The sequence below is a fragment of the Carassius auratus genome, chromosome 22 (assembly GCF_003368295.1).
Source record: "Carassius auratus strain Wakin chromosome 22, ASM336829v1, whole genome shotgun sequence".
In the NCBI taxonomy this organism is placed as follows: Eukaryota; Metazoa; Chordata; class Actinopteri; order Cypriniformes; family Cyprinidae; genus Carassius; species Carassius auratus.
The window spans coordinates 16,601,673-16,620,741 of record NC_039264.1 but is presented as its reverse complement, the minus strand read 5'-3'; the positions used below and the strand labels follow the sequence as shown (position 1 = coordinate 16,620,741).

At 40.6% G+C, this 19,069-nt stretch overlaps 1 long non-coding RNA gene and 1 pseudogene across 1 annotated transcript; one reads left to right on the top strand and one right to left on the bottom strand.

Moving 5' to 3' along the window:
- The first annotated feature begins 2,598 nt into the window (after positions 1-2,598).
- Positions 2,599-9,519, top strand: LOC113039846 (uncharacterized). The gene is made up of 3 exons (XR_003275088.1): positions 2,599-2,667; positions 5,156-5,306; positions 8,395-9,519. It is a non-coding gene; the product is annotated as an uncharacterized LOC113039846 (long non-coding RNA).
- Positions 9,520-12,442: 2,923 nt separating this feature from the next.
- LOC113040508 (uncharacterized) lies at positions 12,443-16,062 on the bottom strand (annotated as a pseudogene).
- Positions 16,063-19,069: the final 3,007 nt, after the last annotated feature.

Below are 19,069 nucleotides of genomic sequence, written 5' to 3'. Positions count from 1 at the left end.
TACCCGGTCTGTGCAAGCAAATTATCTGAGACACTCGACCACACTTGCCTTCATGTACCGTCCTCGTCAAATTTATTTTGCTTTTTTTTTATCCTCTCCCAGACTTTTTTTAGTTTTGGCTCTCTTTTATATAATTTCCGCTGCTTACACCAAATTTGCAAACGAGTAGCAAAAGCTGGTATGGATTCATATCCATATCGCCACAGTTGCTCATAATGATGCTGTCTAATTTTACTACAGGGTGTCAGTGCTCTGATCTGATGAACTAGATCAGTAATCATTAAATCATCAACCTTCATTCAGTTGTACTAAGATGTTAAACTATTCGCTTTTCTTTTTCTTTATTCCACTGTATTGTAATTTACATGTTTATTTTAATGTGAATGTTTATGGGAGTTATTTATGTTCGAAATCTCGTTAAGAATAAATGTTTTAACATTTAAGTCAAATTAATTTAACTAATTTAGAGAAAAAAGCAGTTTATGACAAGAAAAGCCTGCTTTAAGTTAGTGGAAAAACACTTTAGCTTAGGGTCCAATTCCTACTGTTCACTAGTTGCTTATTAGCATATACATTGACTGTTTGTAAGCACATAATGCCTTATTCTAAATCAGTTGTAATTAACAGTTAGTTAATAGGCCTACTGAGAAATGGAACTTAAACTAAAGTGTGACCAAAACATTGATGTTAACTGATATTTATAGATGAATACATAGCTTTCAAGTTGTTTATGTGATCTAATTAGCATGTCACACCTTTCTATTAAAGGAGCTATGTGGAGGTTTTTACTTAAATCTTTAAGATAGAGTTTTCATTTGTACATGTATGAGCCAACCATGATGTAAAAAAAAGAATGACACCTCGACTGTCCACCACGGTTGCCTCTATCAGCCTGTAGGCTCAATTGTGTGTGGAGGAGTTGGGCCTGAATTGGCGCAAAAATTCACAAAATGTGACGTCATGCGCGTTCTCGTCTACTTGGGCTTACAACTGTACAGCCAAGGGGCAAGGAACTCGACCAGAAGTTGAAGTCGGGTGGGGGCTGCCATCTTTTAGCAGAACTTCACTTGCGTTAGCATTCCCATTGACTCCCATTCATTTTGGCGTCACTTTGACAGCGAATAACTTTACATCTGATGCGTTTAAAGACTCTGTTTGTCCATTATTTATTTCTAAAGATACACAACAATGTATAAAGGGCTCCATTACCTTCTATGTTACATTATGGCCCCGTATAAACAGTTTTTGTAAAAAATAGGCTAACGATTGCGTCATAACCACTCGGTTCTCTGTCGCATTACCGTACAGACAGGAGGAGAAGCTCGCAGGCAATTAACTTAATATGGCGTACTGGCGTTACATTTTAAAATACTATACAAAATAATTAATCAGAATACTTACTCCTGCTCACTCACGACAAAGAACTCCCCACTCAAGCTCGCCGTCTCTGCAAGATTAACGATGGCAGTTTGCACGCACAGCTACTAGAAGATTTACATCTGTCAGACAGGTTGCTGACGTCGTCAAGCTTCGTTTGAGTCTGCGCGTCAGAAACGGAAGTGCTAAAAAACGCTAAAACTGGGCTTCATTTGTCTCAATTGAGTTCCAATGGGGTCGCTGTGTCCATTTCTTTTACTGTCTATGTGTACAGCACGCCAGCCATTATAGTAAGCAGCGGCAATAGTATTTTCAGATGGAATCTGCGGATGGAAAGAAGCGACCAGCCTCCAGCACAATTCAGACACCCATGGACACTCCTCGAAGTGAAAAAAAAAAAAAGAGCGTGCTCCTCTGCGCACTGAGAATGAACCTGAGACTGGCTGAAGTTCCTCTAACGGCCAGTGGTGTCAGTAACGGTTAAATTTCAGAACCTACGGAATGCTCCTTTAAGTATCTCTGTATGGACTGGACTTTTTTTGCAGAGAAATTACATTTCATGGGACTCTCTGATGCTTTGGATATGACTGAGTTTGAGGGATAACATCAGAGGTAATTTTGCTCTCACAAACCAAGTTTATTACCACAGTTTACATTATCTTCTAAAACAGCATGCAGGTTTGAATTGTTAAAAAAAAAATACTTATGTGCAACTGGAGAGAACATATGCTTCTTTTTTTCACTTAAATTTCTTTTGATGACAGTTTTTGACTTGGTAAATGGATATCTTATACTAAATCAGGTTTGTGTTAATATTCTGATATTTTGACAGTAACATGACGAGAATATTCAACTACTCTTTTATATTAAGAAACACTTTACAATACGGTTTAACTAATATACATGTGCCTCAACAAGTAAAATCATAGCATGATGTATAGATGAATCTGATTTATTAAAACATGCAGCTAGAAACTGAAATGGCTTCAGCTCATTGTTTTTTCTTCTGACACTGTCAAAGCTCATATATATCTGTCAGAATGACTTTCCTAACTTTTTACACCCAAACATTAATGTTTTGCCTTTAATCTCGCACAATTACTCAGCATGTGTTTAAACATATTTTACCAAGAATAAAACTCTGAATACATTTTTCATTATCTGTATTATTTAATGTGTATATGTATGTAAATCATGCATTTCATTTGAACGGGACTTTTATTTTGTTCTGGTGGTGTGATGTCATAAGGATGCGGCGCGCTTCTGCGTCTGTATTTCAGATCAGCGAAGGTTTGTGTTTTTAAAACAATTAACGTTACTGTTATAGGTTAACAAGCGATGTAAAGTTAAATCATTATTACGGAATGCAGCTCTGTAATGCTCTATCTAACATGAATGAGGTTATTTGTGTGAGTAAAGGGTGTCCTCAGATGAATCAGTTAAAGGTTCAGTATATAATAAACACCAGTTCACCCGCTGACAACAAATGATAGAGAAACTATTCAAGATACTTTTTATTGAAATCATGGCTGCAAACTGCGACTAAAACAGTTACTATTAAATTGCGAGTTATGTTACTGCTAGCGTTTATATCGTGCACAACTTAATTAAACAAACTACAAGAGGCAAAGCATTATGACTAATGCGGTTTCTTCTTAACAAGAGCTTAGGTCTATCTGAATATGCTTGGGCAAAAACAATAGATTTTTTTAAATAACCAATACATTTTTAGTTTTAAAGATTATCATTATTATTATTATTATTTTGTTTACCAAACCTTGTAAAATGATGATCTTTGTGCAAAATATGTGTAAAATTATCATTAAAGGGTTTTCTCATTATATAAAATCTATCTATAAACTAAATCTTATTTGCATTTTAATGTGTTTTTGGGGCAACATGTAATGAAAAAAGAAGTGTAATAATGGGAGTAATAATTGACAAGTTTTTCTATAGTATTTTATAGGATATTGAAATATAATTTATTTCCCTGTTCATTTTTTATGTCTCCAAAAATGCTTTTAGTCCTGATGTCCTCATATGAGGACATGTATGAAATCAATGCCCTGTTTCGTAACAGAACATGATGTTTTGATTTAAAACCCCATTATATTTTAATGAGATGTTAATTTATGACTTACAATTTAAAAAATAGACAGATTTAAATAATTACATAATATAATCATATTTCCATAAGTGTCACTAAATTAAAGGGTTAGTTAATCGAAAAATCTAAATTATTAATTACTCACCCTAATGTCGTTACAAACCAGTAAGACCTCCATTTATCTTCAGAACACAGTTTAAGATATTTTAGATTTAGTACGAGAGCTCTCAGTCCCTCCATTGAAGCTGTGTGTTTACAAGTTGGAAAAGTCATTTAGTTCCCAGTTTAAGTGAACCTTAGTTCCCAGGTCATCTAAAAGATGGATTAAAATGCTGATAAAGTCAAACAAAGATGATAAACACATGACAGCATGATTGAAATGTTAAAGGGGGGCTGAAATGCTCGTTTTCACTCAATATCCTGTTAATCTTGAGTACCTATAGAGTAGTACTGCATCCTTCATAACTCCAAAAAGTCTTTAGTTTTATTATATTCATAAGAGAAAGATAGTCTGTACCGATTTTTCCCAGAAAAATACCACAGCCTAGAGGCGTGACGTGTGGGCGGAGCTAAAGAATCACGAGCGCCAGTAGGCTTTTGCGTTGAGAGCGTTTGGAAGCTGTGACACAGATCCAGAGGCTGAAATTTAACAAGAGCAGCATCAGCAACAACGTCTCTATGTGGTATGTACTAAAACTGTATATATTTGCTTAGCGGTTTTGGAAAATGACTAAGTTCCACTTTATGTCGTCTTTTTTTTTTTTTTTTAAGCTGTACATCTGGAAAGTGCAGTTTGATGACAACATCGCATGTTGTTTACTTGATGTGCTTACGCGCTGATAGCTAAGTTAACAACACAGAGATATTTGAAGCAGTTTTACTCACCGCATGTGGTTCCAACACACGATCGTGACCCTTTTTCATTGGGACTGCCTTATCCTTAAGAAATAAACGATGTGCAAATCCGGCGTCAAACTGGGCCTTGTTTGTAAAACAAGCATCTTCGAAATGCAGGGAACAAACAAAAACACTTGCACAACTCCTTTGATGCTCTGTAAAAATAAACTCCATCCACTGGTCCCTTAATTTTTTATTTATTTATTTTGGTAATCTGTGCAGGGCCGTCTTGCCCTGGCAACCAAAAACACACTTCTGTGACATTTCGCGACGCTCTCGCTGTGATCAGGCTGTGCTCAGCCTCTCAGTGCTCTGCTCTACGGGAGCGCGCGATCTTCCGGCAGAAGAGCGCGCACTTAGGACCCATATAAGGAAATTCCGCTCCATCTAACGTCACACAGAGCCATACTCAAAAAAAACTTTCCGAAACTTGTGACAAACCGGAAGGAGTATTTTGGGAACAAAAATACTCCTTCAAACATACAACTTAATTTTTGAAACTTTGTCCATGTTAAGCATGGGAATCCAACTCTTTAACAGTGTAAAAAACTCAGTATGGATGAAATAGCATTTCACCCCCCCTTTAAAATGTAAAAAAATAAATAAAAACCTTATTCGGTGGCACCTAAAAAAAACATTTGGCACCTAAGTTTTTTTTTTCCTTATAGAAGCAAATGGCTCCTTAATCAAATTTTTTTTTTTTTTTTTGAGCTCTGGATATGATTTATTAGAGAGTTAGTTTGTCTTTCTGTTAATTATTCTCATCTTAAACAGATTGTCCGCACACAGAGAAACAAACACTGGTGAAACAGCTGAGATTCATGACACACGGTTATAAAGATGGCCTTTATTAAAGAGGAGACTGAAGAAGTGAAGATTGAAGAAACATTGAGTCTGAAACAAGAAGATACTGAGGAACAAACAGGTTTGATTTCATTCTCAAAACTGAACTCCTTTTGATCCTTAATAAAGTATGTCAGTCTCTACAGAAATGAGTATTTTTGAAGAATATCATATGAGTGTTTATTATTAAAGTGGTTTTAATTGACAGACAGCAAACTATAGTATAGTAGTATTTCTCTACTATAATACTATAATACATACCAGAATGTTAATTTCAATAAATAAGAATTAGTCAAGTGTCAAGGAGGAGAGGACAGAAACAAATTTTAATAACAATATAACCATTATATTTCACCAAATGCAATTTGGTAATCTTCTGATATAATTTGTTTTACAGAAATGGACATTTAAATAAGTAAAGTACAGAGTTTGAGTTGGGACACAGATATAAATTCATCTATTAATATTAGCACCAGTCTGAGACAACTTCTGTCAAATTAACAACATCTGAAAAAAGTGATTAGATCTACAAATATAACAAGTTTGTTGAGAGATGTTAAAGTGCTCCATTAAGATATTTGACATTTTTACTGCATCTGGGGTCTACAAACATCTGACAGATGTCTGAAAGATGTCAGTTTTACATGAACTGTAAATCATAAACATCTTAAAGACATCTAATTTGATATCTAAAGGGAAACATCTAATAGACGTATGGCAGATGATCAAACTAAAACGTGAAAACGCAGTTTGAATTTGGCAGTTCTGTGACATCACAGAATGTTCTAAATACCATATGTGGGACCATACTCCCATTGGCACGGAAATAAGAATCACATATGTGGGACCGTACCAACTCAAAAGGTTAAAAAAACTAACAAAATTTAAAAAACTGAGTAAACAAATTGGTAATGTATTTTAAGGGCAGTGCATCAAAAGCTTTACACACCATTAACATGTGATAGGGAGCAGGTTTCTTTCATTCAAACTAACATTTTGAAAATATGAACAGTTTCAAAAAAGTCAAAGTTTACACCAGAACTGCTTTACGAATGATTTACACAAAAATTAGCTTTGCTCGCCTTTCATAAGTGAGACACAATAATTTTATGATGCGCTTTCAGCTTTACAACTTTACAGACCGTTTACATTCTCATATAGCTACATAACATGCTTCATGGTCCAGCTCAGTGTGAACTATATAAGTACTTTTAATTCAATACCCGAGGGTCGACCATGTCAATAGTAAAGTCATCACAAATAGATTAAGTTTGGGGGTCAGGATTAATGTAAACACTGATATGCGATAACAGTTAACAAGACAAAAAAATCAGGTATTGTCAAAAGACCAAATCGATGCATTAAGCCTTGCAGTGTGAATAGAGCCAGAATTGCATCCATGTGCTTTGTGAACTTATAAGGTGCTACTGCCAGGCAGAATGGAAGTTCTCAAAACTGGTACACTATGCTCCCAAAAGTCAACATGAGGAAATTCCTGTGGTCTTCTACAGTCTATATGAGAAAGTAAGATTCCCTAAGATCCACCACGAAAAACCTTAACTAAAGGCCAGGACACACCAAGATGACTTCAAAGAATTAGCCGGAATGAAAGCAGATGCTATTGTTGCCTCGTGTAACCAGAGACTGAAACAAAAAGCTGTACTTGAACACATCACTCAGACTACAGCCAACTGCAAACTAACACATGGATTCTGCACCTGCATGAGATGTAGCTCTCTATACCAGAAGCTTTTAATAGTACTCTTTCATCATTCAAAAGGAGAAACTGAATATGTGATATGCAAAAATATGAGACACTAATATGCGAAGCAGCATTTGCAAAGCAATTTTGATTATCAGGTATGTTGAGGACTTAATTAATTTTAAGCAGCTCGTTATGAAAAATATTCACATATGGGAATGCTTGGGTAAGATCACATAACATTAAAACAGCCTTCTGTCTGTGCCACCTTCATTCACTTATTTCAGTCCCTCCAGAAAAACGCGGATTATTTTTGTGATTGTTGCGGGCAAAAATCCTTGATTTTGCGGCAGATTTTCTTAAAAAATGCGATGGAATATGCGAGATATTTTTGCAATCTTATGCGATGAAATTGCGGGAACTTGCAAAAACTGCGGTTTGATGAAAAAAAAGGTGATTCCCCCCCCCAACACCCTGTTCTCACTAGGCTACTACCTTCAGTCCCTCCAGAAAACACGATTATGCGATCACCTGATTTAATGCATAATCAGCCAAAAGCCGCATATTTATGCGGGGGTCGCATTTGTTCAAATACGCCGCACTTTCGCCGCATAAATTGCCAATTTCATTAAGCAAAATATGCAGGGATAGCATGATTTCATAATCCCTGTATTTTCGTTGCAAAAAAGTCACATATATCTTAGCAGAAAGTTGAAAAATGTTGCGTTTTCTTCACAGAAGTAAATCGCCATTATTTCCCTATGGGAACCTTATGAAGTGACGTAATTACGCCACGTGAAAATCATCTGCGAACCCCGCGGTGAAACCAGGGTGAAGGACGCAAATCATTATGAGGGACCAAAGAGACAACAGCCTAAATAAACATGCTGCTGTCTTTCATTATTATACAGCGAAGACCATCAAGGATTTTTTTTCAGCTGAATAGACTGTTGCACCTAACTTAAATTTTTTTCAATTGATAATTTAAATTTTATCTTGTTATTGGTTATGTTTGTGCTATTGATTGTCATTAATTTATTTGTTCTTATTTTATTATTTACTAGTTAGTTGTTATTTTTAGTTTTAAGTTCAAATAAATCAATTTTGTCTGAGTGCACATGATTCTTGCGTGGTTCATGGGAAATAGTCCTGCCACCACACCTGGAAAAAATCCTAAATCCTTAATTTTTTTTATTTAGAACCATCGCACCTAACTACAAGAAGAAAAAAATGTTTCTTTAACTGGGTGTGTGACCGGTATGTCTGGAGAATGGGGTTTGGCTGAGGATAAAATTGCAGTCAGTAGAATTTCTTTATTTATTTTTAATTTTTTTACTTTTACCCATTGAGCCAGACGGATGCTCACTGATGGTCGACGTTGACTGAAGCCTTTGTGTGTCCTGGCCTTGTTTTGGATGTCTGTTGTTTTTTGTTATTACTAACTTAAATTTCTCTGGTTTAACCCTAGACCTGATGCCACTGAAAGAGGAGAGTCAAGAAGTGAATGTAAAGAAAGAACACAATCTGTATGAAAATTTTGATTTCACAACTGGAGAAAAAACTTCTGGTTGCTCACTGACTGAAAAGACATCCACACAAAATAGAAGTCGCTCCTGCATTCAGTGTGGAAAGTTTTTCTCTAGTCATACGTACCTTGATGTCCATATGAGAATTCACAAAGGAGAGAAGCCTTTTACATGCATACAGTGTGGAAGGAGTTTCACTGCCAAAGGAAGCCTAAACAGGCACATGAGCATTCACACTAGAGAAAAGCAGTTCACCTGCAAACAATGTGGAAAACATTTCTCTAAAAGGGGTCATCTTAAAGATCACATGAGTGTTCACACTGCAAAGAGACCTTTCATCTGCTCTCAATGTGGTAAAGGTTTCTATCAAAGAAAAATACTTGAAAAACATGAGACATTATACTGTAGGCAGAAGCCTTACATATGTCCATACTGTGAAAAGAGTTTTAGACATAAAGCAAAACTGAACACCCATTTGAGAACCCACACTGGAGAAAACACGTTCAAATGTGATAAGTGTGGAAAGAGCTTCAGATATAAAGCAACATTGAACACCCATTTGAGAGACCACACTGGAGAAAACCCGTTCGTATGCGATCAGTGTGGAAAGGGCTTCAGAAGTAAAGTAAATCTTACAATGCACAAAAGAGTTCACATTGTTCACAAACCAGATGGACCTGAAATGTCAGTTGCAATCCCATCAGTAGCACACTGTTTTCTATTAAAAAAGTAATATACTATAGAAAATCATGCATTCTGGTCATTATCTTCTAATTTCTGTGTTGGCAAAATTACTGTGAATCAAAGGGAATGTATTGTGGCCATTTTATCTAGATGTAATATAACAGGCATCCCCAAAATGTGTGTGATTCAGCTCAGAATACCCCATAGATCATTTATTATTTCACTGAGAATTACCATTTTTGAGTGGAAGAAAAAACATGCTATTTCTGTGCTTTTCTTTAAATTTAAATGAGCTGTTGTTCCCCACAAACCTTCCTAGAATAAGGTTATGTCTTAAATCTTGGATAATCTGGCAAAATAAAACACATATTTGTTTTGGATTATCATGGGTCCATTCTTCATAACTCGCTTAATATATCTCCTTGTGCAAGGTGTCGATGGTCGTCTTTTGGACTACTGTCAGTCTTCCTCATGATTGTGTAGCCTACAGAGCTAGACTGAGAGACCATTAAAATGCTTTGCAGGTGTTTTGAGTTAACTAGCTGATTATAGTGTGGCACCAGGTGTCTTCAATGTTGAACCTTTTCACAATATTCTAGTTTTCTGAGATACTGAATTTGGGATTTTCCTAAGTTGTCAGTTACAGTCTGTGAGTAATGAATATAATATACAAGTTTGACTTTTTGAATGGAATTAGTGAAATCTACTTTTTGATGATATTCTAATTATATGACCAGCACCTGTACATGAAGCCTCAGACTTCCGGTCAGGTGGGATGATTTTTCACTCTGTTGCTGATAATGTCCTAGTGGTAAACTGATGATTTTGGCTTACATTTAATAAAATCCCACCAATTGTAAATCTCAACAAATTAGAATATTTCGACATACCAATCAGCGAATCAACTCAAAACACCTGCAAATGTTTCCTGAGCCTTCAAAATGGTCTCTCAGTTTGGTTGACTAGGCTACCCAATCATGGGGAAGACTGCTGATCTGACAGTTGTCCAGAAGACAATCATTGACACCCATCACAAGGAGGGTAAGCCACAAACATTCAGTGCCAAAGAAACTGGCTGTTCACAGAGTGCTGTATCCGAGCATGTTAACAGAAAGTTGAGTGGAAGGACAAAATGTGGAAGAAGAAGATGCACAACCAACCTAGAGAACCACCGCCTTATGAGGATTGTGAAGCAAAGTCAATTTACGAATTTGAGTGAACTTCACAAGGAATGGACTGAGGCTGGGGTCAAGGCATACAGACGTGTCAAGGAATTTGCCTGCAGTTGTCGTAGTCTTATTGTTAAGCCACTCCTGAACCACAGACAACATCAGAGGCGTCTTACCTGGGCTAAGGAGAAGAAAAACTGGACTATGGTCCAAAGTCCTCTTTTAAGATGTTAAGATACAAGCAAGTTTTGTATTTCATTTAGAAACTAGGGTCTTGGGGTCTGGAGGAAGGGTCGAGAAGCTATAGCCCAAGTTGCTTGATGTCCAGAGTAAGTTCCCACAGTCTGTGATGATTTGGGTTTCAATGTCATCTGCTGATTATCCATTGTGAAAAGTAAAGTCACTGCACCCGTTTACCATAACATTTTGGAGCACCTGATGCTTCCTTCTGCTGACCAGCTTTTTGAAGATGCTGATTTCATTTTCCAGCAGGATTTGGCATCTACCCACACTGCCAAAAGCACCAAAAGTTGGTTAAAGGGATAGTTCACTTTGAAATTAAATGTTGGTATGTTTTAGCTTACCTCAAGGGCATCCAAGATGTAGGTGTCTTTGTTTCCATTTTGATATTTTTAGGTCAAACTGTTCTTGTCTGTGACTCGTATAATGCAGGTCTATGGTCACCACCTCAAAGAGCATGTGCAGAGAAGTCCAAATTAAACAATTCCCCATCATTAGTACACATTGATGGCCTAAGACACAAAACGAGCACTTTGTGTGTGAAAATGAAAACGCAACTGCTTGTTTCTTGTCTTAGGTCATCAATGTGTACTTACGATGGGGAATTGTTTAATTTGGACTTCTATCTAGAATCAAGAATCTATAGGCTATTTTCAAGAGGAAAATGAGAAACAAGATACTAAACAATGCAGATGAGCTAAAGGTCACTGTCTAAGAAACCTGGGCTTACATACCACCTCAGCAGTGCCACAAACTGATCATCTCCATACCTTGCTGAATTGAGGCAGTAATTAAAGCAAAAGGAGCCCCTATAAAGTATGGAGTACATGTACAGTAAATTAACATACTTTATATAAGGCCAACAGTTCATTAAAGTTGTTTTTTACTGGTCTTATGAAGTATTCAAATTTTTTGAGAATTGGTGGGTTTTTGTTCAATTTGTGCCAAAATCATCTTACTTAAACTACTTCAGTCTGTGTGCATTGAATTTAATACATGAGTTTCACAGTTTGAGTTGAATTAAAGGTACAATTTGTAAGATATTTGCAGTAAAATGTCCAAAAACCACCAGGCTAATGTTATATATTTTGTCCAGCTGATTACTAACAATATCTCTAATGTTTTCAACTACTTGTAATTCACGAGAAAATTCTCATTCTAAACATTGACACGGGGTAGTGCAGTCACCTGTAAATGGCGTAAGTTACTCTTTGTGACCGCCTTAACTTTCATAGTCATGTAAATAAAGAAAACTCTTTGAATGAGAAGGTGTGTCCAACTTTTGGTCTGTACTAATATATATATATAGACACACACCTATTCAGATTGACAGCTTATAGGTCAAAACTAGAGATAAGTGTTGCCAATTTAGCTATTTTGTAGCAACATTTTGAGACTTTTTCCCAATGATTATGCTCACCAAGCTTCTATTTATTTGATTCAAAGTAGAGTCCTGCACGGGTTTGGGTACCCCCGGTTGGCCCGCAAATTTGGCTGAAACGGGTGAAAAATATCCAACTGTGTCGGATACGGGTGCGGGTCGGCTCAGAAACAGGGAAACACGGGTCTAAACACGGGTTCAAAACAGTCATGTGCAAATGTAAAAATAGGCCTACGGTCCACAAAAAAAAAAAAATCACCACGGCGAGAACGGCTGCATGAGTCATTAGTTAACAGACGTTAAGATCAGCCAGCTGTTTTTTTTTCCGTTGTTTTTGTTTTCCGTTTATATATATATATATATACATACAGAATCTGAATTAGTTCTTGAAACGCATCTTCAGATGCACCTGAACACATCATCAGTGATGTTACCTGAGGTCCTCGGATGTTTCGGGTCTTTCAACATCACCCGCCCAGGCGACCCAGCCGCGGCTGATCAGACCGCGACTTGTGTTCAGGTAGCAGTCGCTTGCCCCCATGGTGCTCCTCTGCGGATCCAGAGCCATCTTGAGGCTTTCTCGACTGCGTCGGTGATGTTCTTAATGGCCCTGCTCCTTGTTGTTCCTGAAATGCCCAGTGCAGTAAAGGCTTTGTGAAGGGAGCGCCCCACAAATCCTCTGCAGCCAACCTCGATAGGCATACATCTCGCCTTCCAGCCCTGTGCTCGGCAGTCTGTGACCAGGTGTTCATATTTGGTCATCTTTCTTTCGTGGGCTTCTCCCAAGCGGTCCTCCCATGGCACAGTCAGCTCCATGATAATTATGCTCTTGGTGCTCTCTGAGACTAGAATGATATCTGGCCTCATAGTTGTGCTAACAATGTGCTGGGGGAATTTCAGCTGCTTCTCCAAATCCACAGAGAGTTTCCAGTCCTTGGCTGATGCCAGGATCCCTGCTGGTGCCTTCCTCCCTGCTTGTGGCTGTTCTCCTGCCCTAACAAATGCGATTGAGCAAATGGTGTTGCTCCCCCGGCCACCTTTGCTGATCTTTTTGTTGATGGTGTCTGCAATAGATTTCAGCACCTGGTTGTGACGCCAAGTGTACCGTCCCTGGCCGAGCGCTGTTGGGCAGGAACTCAGAATGTGCTCCAGTGTTCCCCCGAGCTGGGCACAATTGGCAAGTTGGTGTGTCTGCTTTTCCCCACGTACATAGGTTTGCTGGGCTAGGCAGGACGTCGTACACTGCCCGAATCAGGAAGGCTATGCGGTGTGGCTCGCTTTGCCAGAGCTCCGTCCAGGTCACCTTGCGGTCCATGGCCTGCTCCCACCTTGTCCAGGCCCCCTGTTGCCCCATTCCAGCTGCTCTACTCATCCTTCCTTCCTCCACAGCAGCTCTGACCTCTTCCTGTATTCGGCTGCGTTTCTCCTTCCCCTTCAATTCTTTATGTTGAGGAGGTGTTGGGAACATCCCCAAGCCTGCTCTGCCTCGGGCCACCACTCCCACAAGCTCTTTGTGCCTCAGTCGTGCCTGTGCATCCAGCACAGCGGCTTGGGCACTCCACTTTCTCCCTGTCCTCACCAGCACTCCTGCCTGGGCCACCTTTGGGTCATTGGAGTCTCTATACATCACCACCTCGTGTGCCCGAGTCACTTTAAACTCCTTTTCCAAGGATTTCAGAGGCAACCGGAGCATTGTGGTGTTTCCATAAAGGGCAATGTTGCTGAGGCTCCTGGGCAACCCTAACCATCTCCTGAGACAGCTGCTGACCTTTCTTTCCAAGGTCTCCACCGTAGAAATGGGAACCTCGTACACAAGTAGCGGCCAGAGTATTCTTGGCAGGACACCATGTTGGTAAATCCATGCTTTAAACTTGCCGGGGAGGCCAGAACGGTCTATTGCTCTTAACCAGCTGCCCAGCTCCTGGCAGGTTGACTGGACTGAAGCGGAGTCTCTGAGGCTGCTGTCAAAAACCTTGCCCAAGCTTTTCACTGGCTGTTTGGACAGTGATGGTATCCTTGCCCCTTGGATGCTGAAATGGAACTTCTCCATGACCTTGCCCTTCTTCAGCACTAGCGAACGGGACTTGGTTGGTTTGAACTCCATCCGTGCCCACCGGATGAGCTTTTCCAGTCCTTGGAATATCCACCTTCCTCCTGGCACTGACTCTGTGGTAACTGTCAAGTCATCCATAAATGCTCTAATTGGCGGTTGACGGACCCCTCCTCTGCTTTGGGGCCCTCGACACTCAGGCTCAGCCGATTTGACAATCATATTCATCGCCACCGCAAATAGGATCATTGAGATGGCGCAGCCTGTGATTATTCCCACCTCCAGTTTGTGCCAATCTGATGTCACACCTCCTGCAGAGACTCGCATCCTGAAATGGTTGTAATAGTCCAAGATCAGATCTGCAATGTGATGTGGCACATGGTGCTTGGTCATGGTGGTCTGGACCAGCTTGTGGGGGATAGAGCCATATGCATTGGCTAGGTCTAACCACAGTACCGTAAGGTCTCCCTTAGGTTCCCGAGCTTCCCGGATGAGCTGAGTTACCACTCCAGTGTGTTCTAAGCAGCCTGGGACACCAGCAATTCCTCCCTTTTGCACAGATGTGTCTATGTAGTTGTTAGCTAAGAGGAAGTTGGTCAGACGCCTGGCTACTATACTGAAGAAGATCTTTCCTTCCACGCTCAGCAATGAGATTATTCTAAATTGATTTATCTTCTTGGAATCTTTTTCCTTGGGGATCCAGACTCCCTCAGCAAATCTCCACTGCTGTGCCACCTTTCCTCTTCTCCAAATGACTCGAATGATTTTCCAGAGTCGCCTGAGTAGCAAGGGGCAGTTCTTGTAGACCTTGTAAGGGATTCCACTTGGTCCAGGGGCAGAGCTAGAACGTGCCTTGCGCACAACCTCCTGGACTTCTTTTAACATTGGTTCCCTGCTGTCAAACTCCTTGGTCGGGGGGGGGGGTGGATTTAGAAGAATGCTACACTGACCAAACTCTTCTTCCAGGCGAGGGTCACTATAAGTGCTGTGCAGATGCTGGTCAATTTCCTCTTTTGAACATAGCAACTTTCCATCACGCTTCTGTCCCAGGAGCTGTTTAGTGAAGCCGAAGGGGTTGGCAATGAACGAAGCCCTCTTTCTGGATCTCTCCTTTCGTCGCCTTCGGTGCCATTCTGCCCTGCGCAAGGTCATTAGCCTTTTCCTCAAGACAGCTCTCAACTCCTCCAGGGGGGGGCGTTGCTCCTCACTGGCTTCCTTGTGCTGCTTCTTAAGGGACTTCAACTCCTGCCGGATTTTGTGGATTTTCACTGCCTTGTGGTTCATGGAGTAGGTGGTTGGAGTCGATTGCTTCTCCTCGACACCGGACCTCTCCTGAGCTAGGCTGGAGATGATGGTCGTCATTGCCTGCAGCCTTCGATCCACATCTCCCTTTTCTGTTGCTTCAAGCACCTTGTCGATGTCTTCGTCGAACTGCCTCCAGACTGCCGTCTTACAGGCCTGTGGCCACTTGATTCGCACCTTTGCCTGGGGCAGAAGACTTTGGGGGACGGTTGGTGGCACACGGAGGCTCTGAGCACTATGGGGTGCTTCCTGGCTCGGCTCCTCCTGCGTCTCATCAGACGTAGCAACTGTGCGCTGTGACACATGTTCGTTCTCCAAACACTTCATCGTGGCTTGGTGGATCTTTAGGCCATGGCTGTTTTTGCAGGTTTTCCCGCACCTGCATACTGCGGTCATTGTCGTTCCTCCATTTCCATTAGTCGATAACCTTGGGTCTGTCAGATTGGGGTTCTCATTCTCCCCCCCTCTCGGGTTCCCCTGGGGGTATATTTCCATGGGTTGATCTGTAGCTTCAACAAGGGTTCCTCCTCTCGGAGAATGTGGTTTGGGCTGCCAACCCTTCCCACCCCGAGTGCTGTCTTCCCAAGCTGCCAACTGTCTCTCCAGTAGTCACCAGCCTCTTCCTGGTTGTCAACCAGTCTATTCCTGGGCGTCACTGGCCTTGCCAGAACAGATAGTTCTTGAAACACATCTTCAGATGCACCTGAACACATCATCAGTGATGTTACCTGAGGTCCTCGGATGTTTCGGGTCTTTCAACATCAGACACCCTCGCCCAGGCGACCCAGCCGCAGCTGATCAGACCGCGACTTGTGTTCAGGTAGCAGTCGCTTGCCCCCATGGTGCAAGCGACTGCTTAAAATGTATTTGATTTAAGCCTATTTCAAAATTTGTGTCATAAAATAATATTGCGCATACAGCTCAACTAACGCGATCTTTATAAAGGTGTTTAAACAACTATACACTTCCACTTGCATGTATTTGACAATCGGAATATCAGATATTTCATTCCATAGCTAACACATTTGTGAATATGGGCCTAATCTATGTGTACTATGTGTTTCCAGATCCCTACTATCATTACCACTCGTAAACCATGCAACACACAATGTAGACAGCGCAATCTTAACAACCTGCCTACTTTGCCTATGTCTGCTAATACACTACTTTCTTTTCCTATTGGTCTCTGGAATTGCCAGTCTGCTGTAAACAAAACCGATTTCATTATTTCTATTATTAGTCATTCAAAGCTTAATCTCATGGCCCTAACAGAGACCTGGATCAAACCAGAGGACACTGCTACACCTGCAGCACTCTCCAATAATTTCTCATTTTCCCAATCTCCCCGTTTGACTGGAAGAGGTGGAGGTACTGGTCTGCTCATCTCAAATGATTGGAAATTTAATCCTTTACCATCTTTGGGTATCAACAGCTCCCCAATCTCATTCAGTTACTGTTCCCTACCCTTTTAAAATAATTTTTTTTTGTTGTCTATCGACCCCCAGGACCACTGGGTAACTTTTTGGATGAATTAGATGTGTTGCTCTCAACCTTTTCTGAGGATGGTACTCCCCTAGTTATGCTTGGAGATTTCAACATTCATCTAGATAAACCTCTGTTTGCCGATTTCCACACTCTGCTTGCCTCTTTTGATCTCAACTGAGTGTCAACTACTGCTACTCACAAATCAGGCAACCAACTAGACCTTATTTATACACGAAACTGCTCTACTGATCATGTTCTGGTTACTCCACTGCACATGTCGGATCACTTCCTCCTCACTCTTAACCTCAACATGATCCCTGACACATCACTTACCCCTCCACATGTCATCTTTCGACGTAACCTACGCACACTTTCACCCTCCCGGCTATCTGCAATGGTTTCATCTTCACTTCCTTCCCCTAAACTGTTTGCATCTTTGGATGCTAACAGTGCTACTGATACTTTCTGCTCCACTCTTACATCTTGTTTAGACACTGTTTGCCCCTTATCTTCCAGGCCAGCCCGTAACACCCCTTCTGCCCCTTGGTTATCTGATGTTCTACGCGAACACCGTTCTAAGCTTAGAGCTTCTGAAAGGGTGCAAAATATACTACTGATCTTATTGTGTATCAGTCTTGTTGTGTATCAGTCACTCCTATCTTCTTTCTCTGCTAATGTCTCCTCTGCTAAAAGGACATACTACCATAACAAAATTAACAATTCATCTAACTCTCGCATGCTTTTTAAAACATTTTTCTCACTTCTTTGTCCTCCTCCTCCTCCTCCTCCTGCTTCATCTCTAATAGCTGACGACTTTGCAATGTCTTTCATCAATAAGATTAAACACATTAGTGCACAATTTTCCACACCACAATCAGTCAAGCTCATATCACCAGCAAACTTACACTCATTTACATCCTTCTCTTCACTCTCTGAGGCAGAAGTGTCAAAACTCATCCTTTCTAATCACCCTACAACTTGCCCGCTTGATCCAATTCCATCTCACCTCCTTCAAGCCATTTCTCCTGAAGTTGTACCTGCACTCACTCACATCATCAACACTTCCCTCCACACTGGTGTTTTTCCCTCATCATTTAGACAGGCACGTATAACCCAACCTCAACCCATCTCTTTTAGAGAACTACAGACCAGTTTCCCTTCTTCCTTTTATTGCAAAAACACTTGAACGAGCTGTGTTCAAACAAGTCTCTACATTTCTCACACACAACAATCTCCTTGACAGCAACCAATCTGGCTTCAGAAGTGGACATTCAACTGAGACGGCCTTGCTCTCAGTTATTGAAGCTCTAAGACTGGCAAGAGCAGAATCCAAATCTTCAGTACTTATCCTGCTTGATCTGTCCGCTGCTTTTGACACTGTTTACCACCAGATCCTCCTATCAACGCTACTGGCGAAAGGCATCTCAGGAACAACACTACAATGGTTTGAGTCTTACCTATCAGATAGGTCCTTCAAAGTATCTTGGAGAGGTGAGGTGTCCAAGTCTCAACATCTAACTACTGGGGTGCCTCAGGGCTCAGTTCTTGGACCACTTCTCTTCTCTGTCTACATGGCATCATTAGGTTCTGTCATTCAAAAACATGGCTTTTCATACCACTGCTATGCTGATGACACTCAACTCTACCTCTCATTCCATCCTGATGATCCGATGGTAGCTATTCGCATCTCAGTTTGTCTAACTGACATTTCTTCCTGGATGATGGACCATCACCTTCAACTCAACCTTGCCAAGACAGAACTGCTTGTGATTCCAGCAAACCCATCGTTCCATCACAATTTCACCATCAAGTTAGGCACATCAACCATAACTCCTTCAAAAACAGCTAGAAGCCTTGGAGTTATGATTGATGATCAGCTGACTTTCTCAGACCACATAGCTAAAACTGTCCGATCCTGCAGATTTTCTTTATTCAACATCAAGAAGATCAAGCCTTTTCTTTTGGAACATGCTGCACAACTCCTTGTTCAAGCTCTTGTTCTGTCCAGGCTGGACTATTGCAATGCCCTCTTGGCAGGGCTTCCAGCCAATTCTATCAAACCTTTACAATTAATTCAGAACGCGGCAGCTAGATTAATTTTTAATGAGCCAAAAAGAATACACGTCACACCTCTGTTTATCAATTTGCACTGGCTTCCAATAGCTGCTCGTATAAAATTCAAGGCATTGATGTTTGCCTACAAAACTACCACTGGCTCTGCACCCATTTACCTAAATTTGTTACTTAAGACTTATGTGCCCTCTAGAAGCTTGCGTTCTGCAAGTGAACGTCGCTTGATGGTGCCA